We start from the raw sequence: 18,687 nt of genomic DNA on the forward strand, positions 1-18,687 counted from the left end.
TGTAGATCAATTGAACTTAATGTTTTTACATACTACTTTGCTAGAGATTTGGAATACCTTTAGGATGGAAATGAGTAATAGTGTGTTTGCCAATGCACTAAATATCACAGATGTTGCTAGATCTTTATTTTCTACAAAAGACTTTCTAGAATGCTAGTAGATTTTTTCATAAAAACTAATATCCAATTCTCCAAAATGATTTTCTCATGTTAAACTGATCATATAATATGGGGAAGAGCATTCCCAACTCTAAGCTAAGATATTTGAGATTGAATGTAAAGGGGTTGTGGAGATGAGGATTGACCACAAGGTCTTCTTTTGTGACACACCATTCAGGGAATCATTTCGGGACTTGAATGCAACTTGGATGTGGAGGTAGTTGACAGACTTTTTGGTTGTGGTAGCTGATTGATTTCCAAGAATTAACCATTCTTCTTGCTCCCACAAACAACATCTAAAAGCGCTCCAAAACTGAGTAGGCCATTTTATCATCAAGAAATTCCTAGATTTGAAGTGATTTTTTGTCATCTTAGAGCCTTATTTAAAGTTAGCAACTTAGCCAAATAACCCTGTTCAAATTCAGAGTCTGATCTAAACTTCACTAACTTGCCCTTGCCTTTTTTTTGGTTCCATGTTGTGTTGTCGCCTATTGGGAACCAATGTGCCCATGTGTCTAAGATTGGTCTTGAGTCTGATGTTGGTCAGACTGACTCTCATTTTTAGTTTGATTCTAAGACTAGTCAACTTGAGTGATTGAACTAATAACTTGTGTGTTGCCTAGTACAAAATTTGATAGGCATACCATCCTTTAAATATCCTCTCATTCTAAGCTTTTACCTTTGTTGTTTGCTAAAGAAGGCTACTTTGAAGAAAACTTGCCAGATTGATTTGTGCTTTAGGGTCTTTCAATCTCTTGAGCATCATTTCAAAAAGCTTTTCAGCGATAAATGTAGGATTATTCTTTAGAATAATGGCTTCATCAATGAACTTGTAAACTGGCCCAAATTGCAAAGCTGCAGCTAGAACTCCTTGGGCTCTCTTTTTGCGTTTCTTGAGGGCTTCAACATCTTCATGTAGAATTTACTGACTTTGTATGATGTGCATACCTTGGCCTTGTCATTGTATGGGTATCTAAGAATTTGTCCCAGAGCTACTGCTGTAACTTGAATTTCTCGACCGTTGATCTCAGCAGAATTATGTTCACTGTCAAAAGTGTCAATTAGAACTTTGGCAATGGCGGCATCAAACTCCATTCTGGTGGCCTCCAGTACCACTTCTAGATCCTAGAGCTTGAGAAGTGCTCTCTCTTTCTGATGAAAACATATTTCTCGATCTTGGTGTGGGATACAGACTCTTCTGGTTGTGTGTGTGCCACTTTCTCAGTTATAGGTTGTGTGGTTTCATCCACATCCACATTCTACTGCATTGGTTCTAATGGTGAGAATGTATTTGTTCTAATGGTTTCTTTGTTTTGACCATAACTTTGTCCTCTATGCTATCTTGTGAAGATGAATAAGTTGATGTGGTGGTAGAAAGAAAGAAATCGAATAGCTTTGAAGTGTCAGATTTATGGTGGAAAGGTGTGGCAGTGGATGGTGAAGACTGTGAAGGTGTGGGACTTGTTGTGTGTGTTCTAGACGATGAAGGTAAAGAAATGTCTGCATGAGAAGTAAGGCTCGCGATAGCTTGGGATAGAAGTGCAAGGTCGTGTACCTTTCACATAATAATCTTTATATGCGCCATGAATGCTCCATAATCTTGCTCTCTTGGGTTTAGGACCATCGTTTGCCTCATGGAATTCAGCCATTTGTCCAACAACCTACTTAGTACCTGGTAGATTTTGCCATGGGTTAACAATTGCTTATGACCATTAAGGTTGTCAAACTTTACTACTACTGGTTGTGTCTGATTTAGAATTATACTAAAATTCTCAATAGGTTGAGTTATTGTCTGACACCTTTCTCTATTTGACTGAAAAGATCTCAGTCAGTATCTGAATGTTTTCATTGATAAATGTGTTCCCTAATCTAAGATAATTTTGATTGGACATCCATATCTACATATAATGTTCTCATACAGGAATATAGACGTGGATTTGGCAGTGTTGTCTGGTAATGACTTGGCTTCAACCCACTTGCTGACATAACATATGGCCATGATGATGTACTTATTCTTTCATAGTGTAATCTTCTTAAATGGCCCCATAAAATCTAGATACCATTTCATGAATATTCCTAGTGGATGTACTGGTGTCATATCACCTGTTGTTGGCATGCCCATCCTCTATCACAAGTCTTACTGAAATCTCTGATATTGGCTATCATAGTCTGTCACCAAAGACCTGCCTAGAGGATCTTCTTACATGTAATATCAGTTGAGAAGTGTCTCCCTACATCTCCATTGTGAGATTCAGTAATAACTTGCATTTGTCCTTTCATTCGCACACATTTGCGAAGTACACCATCACTACCTAATTTATAGAGTGCTCTAGCAATGATGGTAAACTTCAAACTTCTTAAAATCAATTCCTTCTTCTTATTCTAGGACCAGTTGTCTTGAAAATATCCATCATTTCAAGAAAGGAAAGGACCTATCAATGATTGCACTGACAACTCATGAAGCAGTCAAGCCAGATGGGGCTAGTGGATCCAAGGAAAATGAAGCCAGCACAAGTACTTGAGGTATCGACACTAGGAGGGGCAGGTACCATGGTAGAGAAAATTTTGAGAAGCAAAACCTCAATTGCTATACATGCAAAAAATATGGACATTTTGCAGCCCAATGCCCAGAAGCTCCGAAATCGGAATCACATGACTAGAAGGCACCATAACCAATTCCAATTAGGGTAGTGTTAGATAAAGGCGGTGTGCCTCACCATGCTTTGCTTATCTCCTTATTCTTTAAACATACAAAGAATAAGGAGCTCTCACTCATTCTCACATTGTGCTCATACAGTGAGATTTGGGAGCTCCACCCACATCTTGTGTACTCTCTCTCTCTCTCTCTCTCTCTCTCTCTCTCTCTCTCTCTCTCTCTCTCTCTCTCTCTCTCTCTCTCTCTCTCTCTCCTCACTCTCCGCACATGCACCGCATTTGTGCAGTCACAATTGGTATCAGAGCTAGAGCTTGCCTATGGTAGCTTGAGCTCGGCGGAGGTGGATACGGCTCGACGATGTTAGATCTCAGCTTAGGCATGGGGGCTAAGCCAAATAGCCATGATAGTGTGTATCATTGACAAGGGGATAGGTGCAAGCATATAAGGGAGAGTATAATTTCCTCGTTCAGTGAAGAACATGGTTTTGTAGCTGGGGACAATATGGGTGGTGTAAAATATGAAGCATGACCCACTCATTTCCTCTTAGCTATAATACATTAGCATTGTAGAACATGATTTTGTAGTTGGGGCAATATGGGTGGTGTATTGTATGAAGTGTGACCCACTCGATTCCTCTTACGTTGTAATACATTGGCATTGTAGAAAAGCTTCAGTCACTTGGGAGTCTATTGAGAGGCATCATGTAGCAAGTGTCATGCATCCCATCTCCCAAACCACTTCTCTATGTCTTACATTCATCTTGTGCTCAAGATCTTGCTTTTATGCATCTTTTGAACTTTTTTGATTGCTTCCCATGCAATTGTAGGAATGCATCTTTATTGTGTATACTACAACCCTTTCCATGCACATAACCTCGATTGGAAGAGATCATGACTCAAGAAGTACGAGCATATATGGTGTTTGTGTCTTAACTTGGAGAAATTTTGTAAGAAAATTTCTCAAACTCTTTTTGAGTAGACTTTAAGATGCTCTCATCCCACACTTCAACTCCATAAACAAGAATAGATGTCACCAATGTGTCAATAAGGTAATTCTTGAGAACCCAAAATTTGACATACCCGCATTACACATGTTCCCAAAGGCATGGTACACTCTCTTCCCAACTTCCAAATGATGCACAACACATTTATGACACTTGTGATCTGCTGGAACCTCAAGACCAAGGTACTTAAAGCTCTCAACATTCAAGTGTCTCATTGTTGTACACAATGCATGGCTTCTTCTTATAGTTGTTTTTCACAAGCATAAACTTTGTTTTGGATTCATCCACAGCCAGCCGACCATGCAAGCAAAAGTTCTAGAGGACAACCATAAGTTTTTGTGCATCCTCTAAAGTGTGTGATAGAAGCACTATGTCATCCGCATACAATAAAAGCATGATTGCAACATTGCAAATAGTAACCTCTTCAATGCCTTCTTGTTTCATAGATTCAAGTACCATTTATATTAATTGATCAATACATAGATCAAAGAGAGTTAGTGACAACAAAATATTGCATAAATTCAGGTACCATTTATTCCAATCGATCAATGCATAGATCAAAGAGAGTTAGTGACAACAAATATCCTTGTTTATGGTGGGAGTCCGGGAGAACGAAAGCTAGAACTATACAATCTTTCATCACGTACATAACCATCAACCTCTCGCCATCTCTCCCAAAATCCAAGTTCACACAACTAGACAACCAAAGGACAACACACACACGCGCGTGCGCACGCGTAGAATAGACTAGCTAGTGAAAGCATTTAAGAGAAGGGGATGTACACATGATTTCTGCACATACACTTAGCATAAGAGTGAGAGAGGAGAATCTTGCACAAGAATGGCTTAAATCCTAGCCCCAAAAACTCCACGACCCCTCTTTTGGACTTGAGTATTTAATCTTATTATGAAAATCATTTTTAGATGCCAAGAATTTGAGGTCCCTCTTTACACTTTAGTCCATAAGTGGTGGCTATCAATTCTTGCATGACCCTTTATAGGGTGAGTTTTCATTAAATATATACAATGAAACTATATTGGCAAAATAACTAAAAAACTCACACCTTCTCCTTAGTTCCCAAAATTCCAATCTACACATCATCAATCACACTATTAGACGCTTATCTTTTGAAGAGAAATGACATCTATAGTACGTACGTTCAAGCGGTGAAGCTGCTCCAACTTGTAATCAACATATCTTGTGATTAGGTAATCATATTTCAATTTTGAAACTTGCATTATGTTTCTCTTTCTTTGATCTTTCAATGAAGTGTAAGCATTGCAAATTTTGTTGTGGTTTGTGACTACGCGTCCGTGAGCCTAATCTTTAGATCTGAGTGCTTAAATCACCCATTTTTGGCATTTTGACCATACGAGAGACGTTTTAACCATAGGAGAGTGTTCCTAGACCATGGGGCGACCTTTCTGGACTATTTTGTTTCATTTTCTATGACATAAGTCATGATGGATTGCGATCCATGTACCTTGTCAGAACATGACCAAACTTTATAGACTTCTCCCTTTACACCTAGTGAAGCTTCCCTTTAACTTTCGTGACGATCTGAGTCCATTTAGTCACTAAAATGGCATGATGACTGAGAGCAGTGAGAAAGAACATAGGGAGATTTTATCATCATTGAGTGGTGATTTGTTTGTTGAGTTGATGTGTTTGCTTGTTAAGTTCACTTTTTGAAGACTGACAATCTTAAAGAGTCACCGTGCCCCATTTGAGTCACTTCCTTGAGTATTGACATTATGTTAGTGCCAAATAGCTATGCTATAGAAATCCGTCATGACGATCTACTAACATTGACGTCTTTGTCGAGGAATGATCCTTAGATGGTGAGTGACCTAGTGCGTATTTGGAGCATTCTTTTTCAAAGATTTATCTTTCCATTCCATTTACATTTTAGCAGTAAAGCAGCTAGACATGGAGTTTAGTGCTTGACAGAGTCTAAAAGTCGAGGTCTTGCTAGATTTATTCTTGAGAGGTAAAAAGAGAGTTGTGAGTGAGATAGCCTTAAGCATTTTATTCTTTGATTTTCTCATTACTTTTAGAGTTTTGTTACGTTTTCTTCTTCAACTCTCATTTACGTTGTTTTGTCCATTTTTGTTCCTAGATTCTTTTCAGTACATAGGAGTAGGGTAAGTAGAAACCAACATCATCAAATTGGGCTACAAAGATCAGGGGAAAAAGGGTTGAAAACCATATTTTGGCCAAAATAACCATAACTCTGAAAAACTAAAAATTTGATGGTAGAGACCTAAAAACTGATCCAAAACAAAAAAAATTGGTAATCAAGGGGTTTAAAAAACTCATCTGGAAAGTTTGAGCAGATTCTGTGGAGAAACATGGGATCGCGATCCATGTACCTTGGAGGCCATTTTTGCAAAAAAAGTGATTAGTGGCACTTTGCATAAGTAGGACATTGCTCTGATAAAGTTCGTTTGTAAGAAAAATTCAAAAATCACATCAAAATTGGTTGATAGGGCAAAAATAGTAGAAACAAGGATTTTAAACACAAAATTAGGCATATCTTGAGATTTCCTAATCCAAATTCAAAAAATGTCGGGCATTACCCTCTATAGGGCATAGACAACCAACAGTCTTGTGGACATAGAGTGTAGCAAGCTCCCCAAAGATCAAGTCCATATGTGGTTGAACATCGATCCATGTACCCCAACCTCAGAATTTGCTGAAAATTGATATAGAGACTGTGCATGACCTTCTATATCCACTTTCAAAATGTCAAGTCAAAATTTGATAGAGGAACTTGGATCGCGATCCATGTACCTCTTCATAGTGGGGGTCTGTGACTTGTTGAGCTTATAGATATACTTAAGTACACGTCAAAACTCAAGTTTGAGCTAAAAATAAATTTTGGAGACCAAGATACAAGCCAAAATTCTTGTGTCCTAATCTTGAGACTGTTTTGAGTGTTGTTCAAGTGCAATTCACCAAAATTGCTCTAACTTTTGATAGACAACTCCAAATTGAGTTAGATATAGTCAAGAAGGAAGCTTGCAAGCAATAGGACACATCAATGACATGTATCATAAGAAACACTTAGCGAGTGAAGCTTACCAATGGGTTTCAAACCAAATAAAGAGCAACAAAACAAAGCATGAGGGACCCGGGGGGGGGGGGATACACCAAATGTGTTTTTCTATTGAGTAGCTCAACAGTGGTGTAGTCCCTTACAAAAGGAGAGAGAAGTTATATAGGGAGTGAAAAAAAGGTACTTGGAGGTTTTCCTTGGGACAATATTACGCATTAAAGAGGGACAATTACAAAGTGCCTTGTCATGTAAGGGAATAGGAGAATAAGAGAGGGAGGCTAATGTCAAGTATTATATTTTCATGTAAAAGAATATGGGAGTACAAGAAAAACTAGAGGGGGTTCCACTTATCAAGAGAGGTCCTTAGCTATCAAGCCTTCCATTTTGTAAGTGAAGAGAAAGTGCAGAAAGTTTTAGTCAAAAAAATTTAAGTACCACATAAACTTACTAGGCAATGCAAAGGGACAAAAAGTAAAAAAGTAATTACCAGAGGTAGCAAAAAGGTGGGGGGGGGAGGGAGGAGGGAGGGAGAAGTGTGGACTAGGGATTGAAGTTAGAGGCAAGGATAGCCCCTAGGTTTGGAGTATTTAGCCAACAGAGGATGGTTTTAGGAAAATGGGAAAGTTTTGGATTAGAAGAGAGGAGTTTTGAAAGAGGTCTGTTGACAGAATTGGACAACCTGAGTCTACAGCTGAGGGGTGAGAAAGGTAATTTTACAACAGTGTGGAGGCTTTCCAAGGAGTACGCCTCTGAAGAAGAGATTGCCTAAAGTTGTAGGAGACAAATTTAAACCATGCCAAAAGGAGGGGTATGGGGTAACCTTTGGCCCTCAACCTAGAAAAAAAGCTATCACCAATCGTAAGAAATCTTGAGAGGGAGCTTTCTCTAATGATATAACGCTTGAGTTTCGAGATGATGAAGGCAATTTTTTTGTGTGTAAAGTTCCATGAGCACCAAGGTATGTAGCTGTATGAATTGAGGGTTTTTTGGCGGCAATGGGAGTCAAGGATAGCCAAACTAGAAAAGGACTCTCCTTTATAGAAGTTTACATCAAGGATAACAGCCTCTTGAGAGGAAATGAAAGTGGTGATCTTGATGTGCTCTTGCAGAGGATGCCCATAATGATTAAGGAGGTTAGCCAAGCTATTGTGAGAGCCCTGCCAAATATCGAAAGCATCGTCTACATATCTTTTGTAATATAGAAGGGGTGGAGCATCAAGAAGTTTGATGCTATCTTCTACATGACACAAAAATAAACAAGCATATAATACCACAAAATTAGACCCCATTGCGGTTCCTTTCACTTGTTTCCAAGTGCTACCATTGATAAAAATGTAGTTATGATTGAGGAAAAGTGATGCCAAGGCTAGAATGAGGTTGAGTTTGGGAGTGGGAAAGTGCTGCAAGATGACACATTTAAAAGCAAGAAGTCCCTCGGTGATAGGGATACTAGGGTAAAGAGACTCCACATCAAAGGTAAAGAGGATAATATGCGATGGAAGGGGGAGAGAGGAAATGTCCACACTAAGTGAATGTGAATCCTTAAGGTGTTGCTTTTTGGAAATAAGGATAGGGTAGAGTTGTGAATGAAGCCACTTGGAGGCATTCTCCAAAATATATTATTTATATGAGCAAATAGGGTGCCCCACAAGAATAGGCTTGTGGATTTTGGAAAGGAGGAAGAATGGGCAAGGCTTAAGGATGCTTTTGGGAGGTGCAAAAATATACTTTTTATCATTAACAGGAAGGGTAGGGAACCTAGAAAGGATAAATAAAAAAAGGGATTGCACAAATTTGAGGGGTGTGGAGGGGATAGGAGCATACTTAAGAGGGTCCAAGAGGTGACGAGATGCTTCTTGCAAGTACCAAGCTTGAGAGAGGATAACGGGTCCAAGGTTCTATCCACGGCTTTAATGATTATGATCCTATCACTCCTAAGCAATTGGAGAGCTCTTGCCAAGGATGATTAAGTGTGACAAGATCTTGGCCTAGGAGAGGAATAGAGAAGGGACTCTAGGATTGAGGTAATGCATTTGGTGTATCTCTTTTGCTCATTTAACCCCCCCCCCCCCCCCCCCGCCTTCCCTCCTCATGCTTTGTTTTGTTGCTCTTTCTTTAGTCTTTGGAGCTTTGCTCGCTAAGTGTTTCTTATGATACATGTTAAAATTTTTCAGGTCTCCTAAATCCAAACTTTTAGGGTACCCAAAACCAGCTTCTAGAGACCAAAGGATCACAAAGTCCTGTTGTTGAGAGACCTGAACAAGGACAAAAAGGGATAAGTTGCACTAAGCCAAGGTGGACTTGTTGAAGACTATCTTGAGAGTATTGAGTGATTCTTAACCATGGCCAATCATCCACCACCAGGGTTCTCTACCGAACTCAGAGATGTGCATCTAGAGGAGAGGCATCCGCTGATCAAGAAACCTAACAAGAGAATCATCAAAACCAATGAAGCCTAACAAATTACACTCATGAGAGATTGTATAGGTTCACAAATGGGGAGCAACATACCCTCTACAAGTGTGTAGAACCCAATGCTAAAGAGTTGACAGACCATAAGAATCTCTATGCTACCTAGGGAGGTATACATACAAGAGTGCTCCGATCTTTACTTACATTTAGTTGAGTGTCGAACATAGATTGCCAAAAATGATGCAGAGTATATATTAGAGAGGATTCCACTAGGATTTTCTCCAAGTCGAGAAGAGAAGGCGAGAGATTCCTTTGTGAGAGACCCTGAATTGGTTAGATGGGTGACTAAACCACGCCAAATGAGACCATCTCATGTGGCCCAATGCATCAAGTCAAAGTAAAATGGGTCAAGGGATCCATATGCTCATGTTTCACTCTTCAAACAAGTTTTGAGAGCTAAGCAGATTGCGGATTTTCACACCCAGTACGAAAGATTTGGGTTGACATTAGAAGGAACAACATTGACATGGTTTCAATCACTAAACAAAGATGATTTTCCACCCATAAAACAACACTTGCGCGAATTCATAGAGGAATTCATGAAAAGGGGGATCAAGCACAACACGGTGTCATAGATCTATGCTTTCAAACAAAAAGCGAACAAAAAGGTAAAGGAAGCATTGTTTACCTTTAAACAATACATAGAGAGGTGTCATGTACAAGAGATGCCGCAAGATGAGAGATTATCAGTTCTCTTCATAGAGGGTTTGAGGAATGAGACTCTAAAAAAGGACCTACATTTGAAAGATAGCCTCAACTGAGGAGATGCCAGACTTGTGGAGGGGATCATCCCACCCCATGGTGTAACACTCAACCGAGACTGCAACGTATGCTAGGGCAACAACCACCTCTTTTGAACGATGGTAGAGTAATAGTCAACTACACTCAACCATCATATGTGCCACAATCCATGAAAATCATTACTCTAAGACGAGAACACCTAGATCGTGGGGTTTTGCTGGAGGTAGGGAAAACCTAAGGTTTGCCTATATATGTGCCCCCCCCCCCCCCCCCCCCCCCCCCCCCCCCCCCCCCCCCCAACTCTTTTGTACTTTTGATATATGTTCAATGTAAAGATCCAGTGTTTGGGGGCATACACTCTCCCTCTAGCGTTTTCTCTCCTACTAGCGTTTTTGGTGTGCGATGACTTCCTCTGTCTAGAGTTTTTTCTCTCCATATCAATCTCTCTCTCTCTGGCATTTGCCCCTTGCGATCTCCATCCCTCTTGCCAGCGCTCCCTATTCCCAACATGTGCATATCCTCTTTGGTGTGCCGTTGCTTGCGGTGTGTTCCCATGCCCATTGCTAGTGCTTGAAGACGAGGAGATCCATCGCGGTAGATCCAAGATCTATTGGCTGCCCGGTAGGGAGAGGTGGTTTGTTCACGGTTGCAGACAAGTTCATCACCCGTATCACCCTTTTCTATTTCACCTTTGACACAAAGGGCCTACACATAGAGGATCCATACAGATCCAAATCACTACTTTTTACAGAGAGACTGCTCGAGATGGCCGCCAAAAGTTACCCAATCACACCCTCATTAGGGCACTCTTTTTGATTGAGCATCCAACTCTCAACGCTCAAGAATGCGAGGATTTTCACACCGTAGAGGAGGTCTACATCAGAGGCTACGGAGTATCATTGAGCCCCCCCCCCCCCCCCCCCCCTCGGCTGACCGTGGATTCCATTGAGGCCATATTGTAGAGACCCATAAGAGAGCTCATGGGATGATCACCATTGTCCACTTTATTAATTGTGCACCTCATTAGCCCTCATGTGATTGTACCCCTCCCCATATGTTTTGAGCTCATGTATTATGTGATGAGGATGTTAATGATGATGAGGATATGCTTACATACCTACCCACTCTAAGTACCACATTTATATTTTTCTTTATGTTCCCCTGACACTGTACTAGAGTCACACATGGATGTAACATGTTGGTCTCATAGGTTTGCCTTTTGAAGACGTTAATAAAACATTTCATATCTCTCTCTCTCTCTCTCTCTCTCTCTCTCTCTCTCTCTCTCTCTCTCTCTCTATATATATATATATATATATATATATATATATATATATATATATATATATATATATATATATATATATATATATATATATATACACACACACACTAGAGTCACACTGGATGTAACCTGTTGGTCTCATAGGTCATTTTGACCTTTTGAAAACGTTAATAAAACATTTCATTTCTCTCTCTCTCTCTCTCTCTCTCTCTCTCTCTCTCTCTCTCTCTCTCTCTCACACACACACACACACACACACACACACACACACACACACACACACACACACTTGCACACAAAGAGAATCTTACATAAACAAGTAGAACCCTGAGATGAAGAGGTTCCATGGTCTTCTCTGATGATCTGCTTCATGACCCCACTGGCACAAGCGCCTCCACTTCAGAGGCAAGATTTGGTGGTAATGAGTCATCTCTTTCCATTGCTACACTCTTGAAAACCGAGCCCTCCACTTGAATCCCATTTTCTTCATTGCCTACACTTTTGACATACAAATTATTTGCAGAAGATATAAAAATTCATCAAAGCAATGATGAGAGAAAAGGAAACACCAAAACAAAATGAAGTGAAGAGTGGAAGACTAAACTAATTCACCAACATTTTGAAGCTTACGATGATTTTTATGTTGAAGCCAATAGGTGCTACGATTTTTGAAAAAGAAAATAGGAGGAGAATCAAACAAGATGCAAATGCTATCTCTCGCTCTCTCTGGACCGAAGCATGGATTCCCTTTCTATTCCAAGCCAAGTGTGCCTACAATTGCTTGTCTGTAGTTGCATGCAGCAAGAGCTCTCCCTTGACATGTGCATGATGCGAGGGTAGTGCCTCTCTCTCTCTCTCTCTCTCTCTCTCTCTCTCTCTCTCTCTCTCTCTCTCTCTCTCTCACACACACACACACACACACACACACACACACACTAACAATCTCGACGTGAATTCTCTACTGTTATGCAGGGATTGTTGCAATTGGTGCTAGGAAGGGGGATCTTGCTCTCTCGTGGTGTAGCCTTTGATAAAGTGAGGTAGATGGCCAAATGCGTAGAGTGCAAAGGCACGATAGACATGGGTAGATAGTGCTCCATGCAGTGCTTAGGAGAGTGGAGGAAGCGACGGGTGTGGGAGGAGGGCACGATACGAGAGGGGGGCAAATGTTGGCGACAAGCTGAATATTCTCATTTACTGGATTTTATTTGAAAGAGAGCGAGTAGTAGGTGCTCGAGTAGTAATATCAAACATTTTTGAAGCTGCTCTTGTTATGGAGAATCTGAGGAGATGTGTTGCAAATTAGGGGGAGCTTGAGAAGAAAAACGAAAGGAATTAGGACGTGGCGTGGCAGGACGCACAAGGTGGGTCGAGTCGGACGCATCGCAGGAGGTGGTCTCCTTCGCATTCCTCAGGACGATCACACAAACAGCATCACGACCATGGGCCAGCGCCACAGATGGTGATGAGAGCTGCATGTAAGTGGGCTCGCTGATTGTGTGATGTTCTGCATGTTTGTGATGTCACATCTAGGCTTTTCCAAGTTGCGAGTGTGGCTCTCATATTTTGCAAGTATCTTCATTCGCAAGGTGTTGAGTTTGACTGTTTAAAGCTTCTCAAAGAAGTTTATTTTGATTGTTTTGTTTGCGAGTGTGTGATTTCTGTGGTGGTAGGACCCAAAAGTCTTTGTGTTTTCTTGTTCCTGAATCAACTCTACATACACAATTGCTGCAAGGTTGTTGGAACTTGGATCTTTCTGGGTATAGACCATGGTTTGGTTAAAATTGGAAGCTTGAGCCAAAGTGAAAGGAGACCAATGCACTGTTTCAAAGAGAACCGAAGCTGCTAAAGTAGAGTGGGGCAAGGGAAAACTATCAAAACCAGTCAACAGAGTGATAGAAGTGAGCGTCACTATATTCGTAGGGGGTGGGGACATAGCATAAGTTGTTGGCACGCATGCAATCCTTTCTTGAAAGGGAAATGATAGCTAGCTTGTGTGCAGTAGAGAGGGGAGGGGCTCTTAGATGGTGGTCTGCTTGTGGGCAACGTCACTTATAGCTATCAACAAGAAAATCAAAGCATATCTAGGATGGGATAAATCAACACGTATCTAGGTGGGATGGTGTTGTGTCAAGGGCTCAAACAACGTAAGATGCACACTTTTGAAGGCATGGTAGGTTATTGTCTAAAGGAGAATGGTGAACCACACTTTCAGAAAGTAATGCACAACATTAGAACTAATGATGTGGACAAAGCCCTATATAGACCTATAAAACTTGTATGGTGCCAATGAGCTCAAGAACAAGGTTTACTTGACACCCGTGATCCCATCACTTCCCCGAAGCTCCTAGAGGTATTAGGGATCAATTAGGGTCAAAACCCTAAACCTGCAAAAGTACACATCAGGTTGTATTTTACTGTTTCGGGCTTTGTTTCGCGTGTCGGTCGCATTTGTAGTAAGCCCTCGTACTCTCGCACCTGTAGGGCTACTTGCCTTTTGTACAGGACGAGATTTCTCATGTGAAATCTCTCCAAATTCACCTGTACCTACGGGGGGGATTAGCAATTAGCTAATCAAGTACTTGGACAAGAGGCTCTTGCCTTGGCAAACGTGCATGAACCCACACAACCTTACATATAGATGGAAGGTCCTTGAGCGGGGCATTACGATTTTGTATTCAAAGGGAGAGAGAGGTGCACGAGAGCGGAATCATCGTGCTACATAAGACAAGGGAGAAGGCAATCTTTCCATTAAGGTTGTGATCACCTACACCCACTACTGACACACACTTGAGTTCACTTAGAAGCAAAAATCAGCCTCTACTCTCGAAATGGGTGCCCCCTCTTCATGCAAACCCGGTAAATTGCTCTGAAGCCGCCATGTGTCCACTTTGCCTCTAATGAGTTAAATTCCTAGTACCCACCGACTTATAAAGTGTAGCGAGGGGCCTAAATGACTTTGAACTGAGGCTAGACACCCTTTTACTGTTTGGATTTCAGTGCCGACTAGCCCAATTATCTCGTGGCAACCTGCCCTTCCCAATTGTAGTTGAAACTCTCGGCCATTGATTGTTTCACACTGGCCACACAATGTCCGGTCATTTGTGACTTCAAAAAGAGGATTCAAAAAATAAAATAAAAAACAAGGGAAAGAAATCAACAACTAAGGTTAGTGGTTGCCGGAGCCTCGTGACATACCCCCCTCTTGAAATCGCAAACGTCCTCGATTGCATGCCAGATATACATGCCATAGACGATTTAGTTTGTGATTATCACCCTTTTATCATCACACGTATTTGCAGGAAAGGTCATGAAACATAGATACAAATGACTTAGTGAAACCTTCATACTTTTGTCAGTTCATCTACGATAGAACTGAGCATAATACCTTTAGCATTTGTAGAGAAGTGTCCACTTCTATTGCACTAAATTTGTATGTACATTTGGTGTGCTAGCTCATTATTACCCCTCTCTCGAATATGTTGAGTTGGGGCATACGTAGGCTGTAACCCAAAGGCCATTCCCTATAACTATGGTTCACACTCTTCCATCCACTTTGCATCCATAGGTGGATAGTTCTTGAACTTCACCAGATGCCGTCATGCAACTTTTCCCTTAACTTTTCTTTCCTTATGTACCAAAACCTACTAAGGTACCAAGATCTCGTCAAGTTCCTCACCTTCTGGTTGATCCTCATCTGACATACCATTGCAGAGGGATGCAAAAACGGAGACTTTTCTCGCGTGAAAACTCGTCCGATTTATGGGGGAACTGTCCCATTGCGTGCGGGAGCGTCTGACACACGTCTAAGACATGTTCATTCCACCCAAAACGATCCAAGACAGAAAATTACAGCCTGCTGTGTTTTTTTGTAGGTTTAGGGTTTCTCACCTAAACTGCAAGACATTTGCCAGGCGAGCCTTGAGAAAGCCGTGGAATGCTTAAACAAGGCTTTGGGCACCAGACAGTGACAAAACAAGGACAGAGAATTCAGCATGCTGTAATTTCTTGCCAAGTTTTGTAAAGTGCTCTAAAGTGCGTGGAAAGTCACTGTGTACTTGGGATTTTGTCCGTGGAGACTTCTACTGTGGTTATGTTGCCAAAATCAGGTTAGAGTAGAGGAATTTCAGCCCCATAAAAGTGGGACACCTTGTAGAAGTTTACAGGTATTTTTCAAGTTTAATAAGAATAAAGAAATACCGAAAGGGGCGCTTGTCTTTGGGGCCTACATGGTGTTGCTGCGTGCTTGGTAGCGCTCTAGCTACCAAGTCATGAAATGTCTTGAAGTTGAATTCCATTCACAGGTTTATTCGTGAAGTTCCTTTGAAGTCTAAAGTTTCGGGTGAAAGCCAAAGTCTACCGCCCTACGGGCCGGTTTCACACACAATGCACAACTTTGAAGTACCAACAAGAAAAATAACCATGGTTGCAAATCAATACAATATACTAGTAAACCTAGCCATTTTATACGATAAACAGATTGGACTCGTTGCATGTCAATAAGCATTTCTTTATAGATAAACATACAAGTAAACTCTGACACTCCAAGACTGACAAACCTAGCCAAGGACACCTAGGCATCCCTAGTAGCTTGCTTGTGAGATCAACAGGTGGGTCTTATTTGGGCCTAGAAAATGCATAGGTGTTTAGAACAAGCCACTCATATAGGTAAAGTCATGCATGCTCGTGAGATTAACAAAATAGGCTAGTATGTTGTGGCCTAAACATTGTGTCATTCATGCGTAGTTGATAAGACATCATTTGAGCAGCCACTCATCCTCGCATCATGGCAACATGTGCCAACATCAAAGAGATCCTCCATGCACCGATCTTTGACAATAGGATGCACTGGCAAGTGGTAAATGTCTTGTAGCGACCCAACCACGTTCCCTCTGCGGCTACCATGCACCTGGATTGTGATGCTTTCTATTTCATATGCCCCACGTTGAGTCCTAACCATGAAGGGACACCCACACTTATTTGATGTGCATAGCCTTCAATGATCTTCACCTTTTCTGAATGATGACCCCCATCGGTGATAAACTAATTGAAGATAGGTCTTTGATGATGTCATTTTTCTAACAAGCCTAGATTTGTATTTGATCACAATATTGTCCAACACTTTTGGAACGTACTTGCTCCTCAATACAACCCTCGGACCTAGAGCAGATCTCTAAACTTGAGCATTGAGGTCTCACACAAATGGGGCATCCATCACACCCATGAACCTCCTTTGACACCCTGTGCATTGCACACCCACATATGTCCAAAAATTCCTTCACGTATGGGGGGATATTTTGAATGTCAGTGCATCAAGTGGATATAATGGCCGCCATGGTATCTAAGAGCCTACGATGGCTACTTCAATGGCGCAATGACACAATCCTTTCTCAATCTTCTATACATGGAAACTACTTTCCATTGCTAAGTGCAAGAGATAGTTGCCCGTCTTCATGATGTGCAATGTGCAATGAGTCCTAGATTCTTGCCCATTTCTTCAAGTTGAGTATTCCACACCAGTTGTTGATTTTGAGAGCCTCCAAGTTAATCGATCAACTATCTAGTATGCATGCAAGCATGAAGTCATATGTCGGTCTATCAAAGGCAAAGTATCTTTTGGGGATGCATACTTGAAAGCATCGATTGTGAATAGATGAGAGTCTTCAAACAAGTATTTGATCTCCTTATCCTCTATTCCGACTTCATTCTCATCATCAACCTCATCCTTGTATGGGTCAAAGTGAGCATGCTTCCCCCATGAAGTCCTAGACCGTTTCCTATGTTGGCTGCTCATTCAAGTATGAAGATCCATTGACACTCGCTAGCTTGCATGCATGTTGGGCCCTGTGCAACCTCTCAAATTGATGTCTAGGTTTACGCACCTGCATCTAGATGTGCAAAGAGATGGAGATGCAAAAGAGGTTGGATGGAGACGGGAGGGGGGGGAGAGACAAAGAGAGGGAGAGCTTGCACAAATAGTTGCAAAGGCCTTGTAATCAACTAGGCATGAAAAGATTTTCCATCCGCTTGTTGGCCTGGCTTGCCAGCTTGAGTCCCTTTTTTTGGGGGTGTCCTATTAAGCTTGTGACCTCGCACGGCCTCGTTCAAATTTTGACCAAGTGGTAGTGTTAGCTACACTAGATTTGCTTTAGTGCCCTTATCAACCCACTAGACAACACCACGTTGGCCCGTCGTTGACCAATTGTTTGCCTGAGTTCAAAACTTGTGCAAACCTGGCAACCTACCGCACCATGAGATGGCCTAGATCTCATCACAACTCTTGCCCGAGTTCTGTGCCATTGATCCCATCACTTCATTTTATTCAATGCAAGATCCGTTTAGTTTCTAGGATTGCTTGGGTGGGGCCACGAGCAAAATGAGACCCGTGTGAGACCAGGGCAGAGGAAACGTAGCTGCACTCACATGGCCCAATGAGGAGAGGCGCTCGTTGCAAAGCCTGCTCTCAATTGTTGAGGTGGCTGCCAAGTCATGACATCTTCCTTTGAAGTATGGGCAATCGCCCCAAGCCAGGTAACCCTCGCCCACGGAGGCATGCATTTTACTGATTGGTTATCGCACATGTTGCACTTTTGATTGTGGATGGTGTCTGCGCTTGGGGGGACTGAGAGTTTTGGAGTTGTAGAAGTCTGTACCTTAGTGAAGCCATGTCACACATGGCCGTTGGTCATGTATGACAAGGATCTGAGGCCCCACAAGTGTCGAACAAACATAAAAATATTCATTTTGGGTGCCATTATGTCACACAGATGGAGCCTCATTACTACTTGACACCCCACTTTTCGGGTGGGATCTATCATTCTCAAGAGTTGGGGATGGTGGGATTGGTTCTCCATCGTCCGATCTTGGATGTAATCCATAAGTGAGCACTAACTAAACTCCATTAAAGCAAACATCAAGTGAGCTTATGCTGAACACCATGTGAACTCCTTGTGAACATCTTGTGACTTACAAAATACCATGTGAGCACAAAGTGAACATGATGTGAACATATTCATTATAAAGTGAACACCATGTGAACACTATGAAGATTCCATTTCAACATTTTTATCAATTGATTCTATACTCCTGCTACCTTTTTAATGAATGTGTGATAGCTTAATGGTGGGGTGAGTGCCTTGTGAGTGGAATGTGGAGGGTTTGAAGCCCCCCTGGGGGTGGGGGGGGGGGGGGGAGCCCTCTTTTTTTTCCTCAACCCAATCGAGCTACCCATATTGTTCGGTGATTTTGCACCTTTGATCCCACCTCAAGAAGACGGTGTCAAATAGTCACGAGGCATGCGGAGGACATTAGAA

The sequence above is a fragment of the Adiantum capillus-veneris genome, chromosome 19, assembly GCF_014529385.1.
Source record: "Adiantum capillus-veneris isolate H3 chromosome 19, ASM1452938v2, whole genome shotgun sequence".
NCBI classification, from domain to species: Eukaryota; Viridiplantae; Streptophyta; class Polypodiopsida; order Polypodiales; family Pteridaceae; genus Adiantum; species Adiantum capillus-veneris.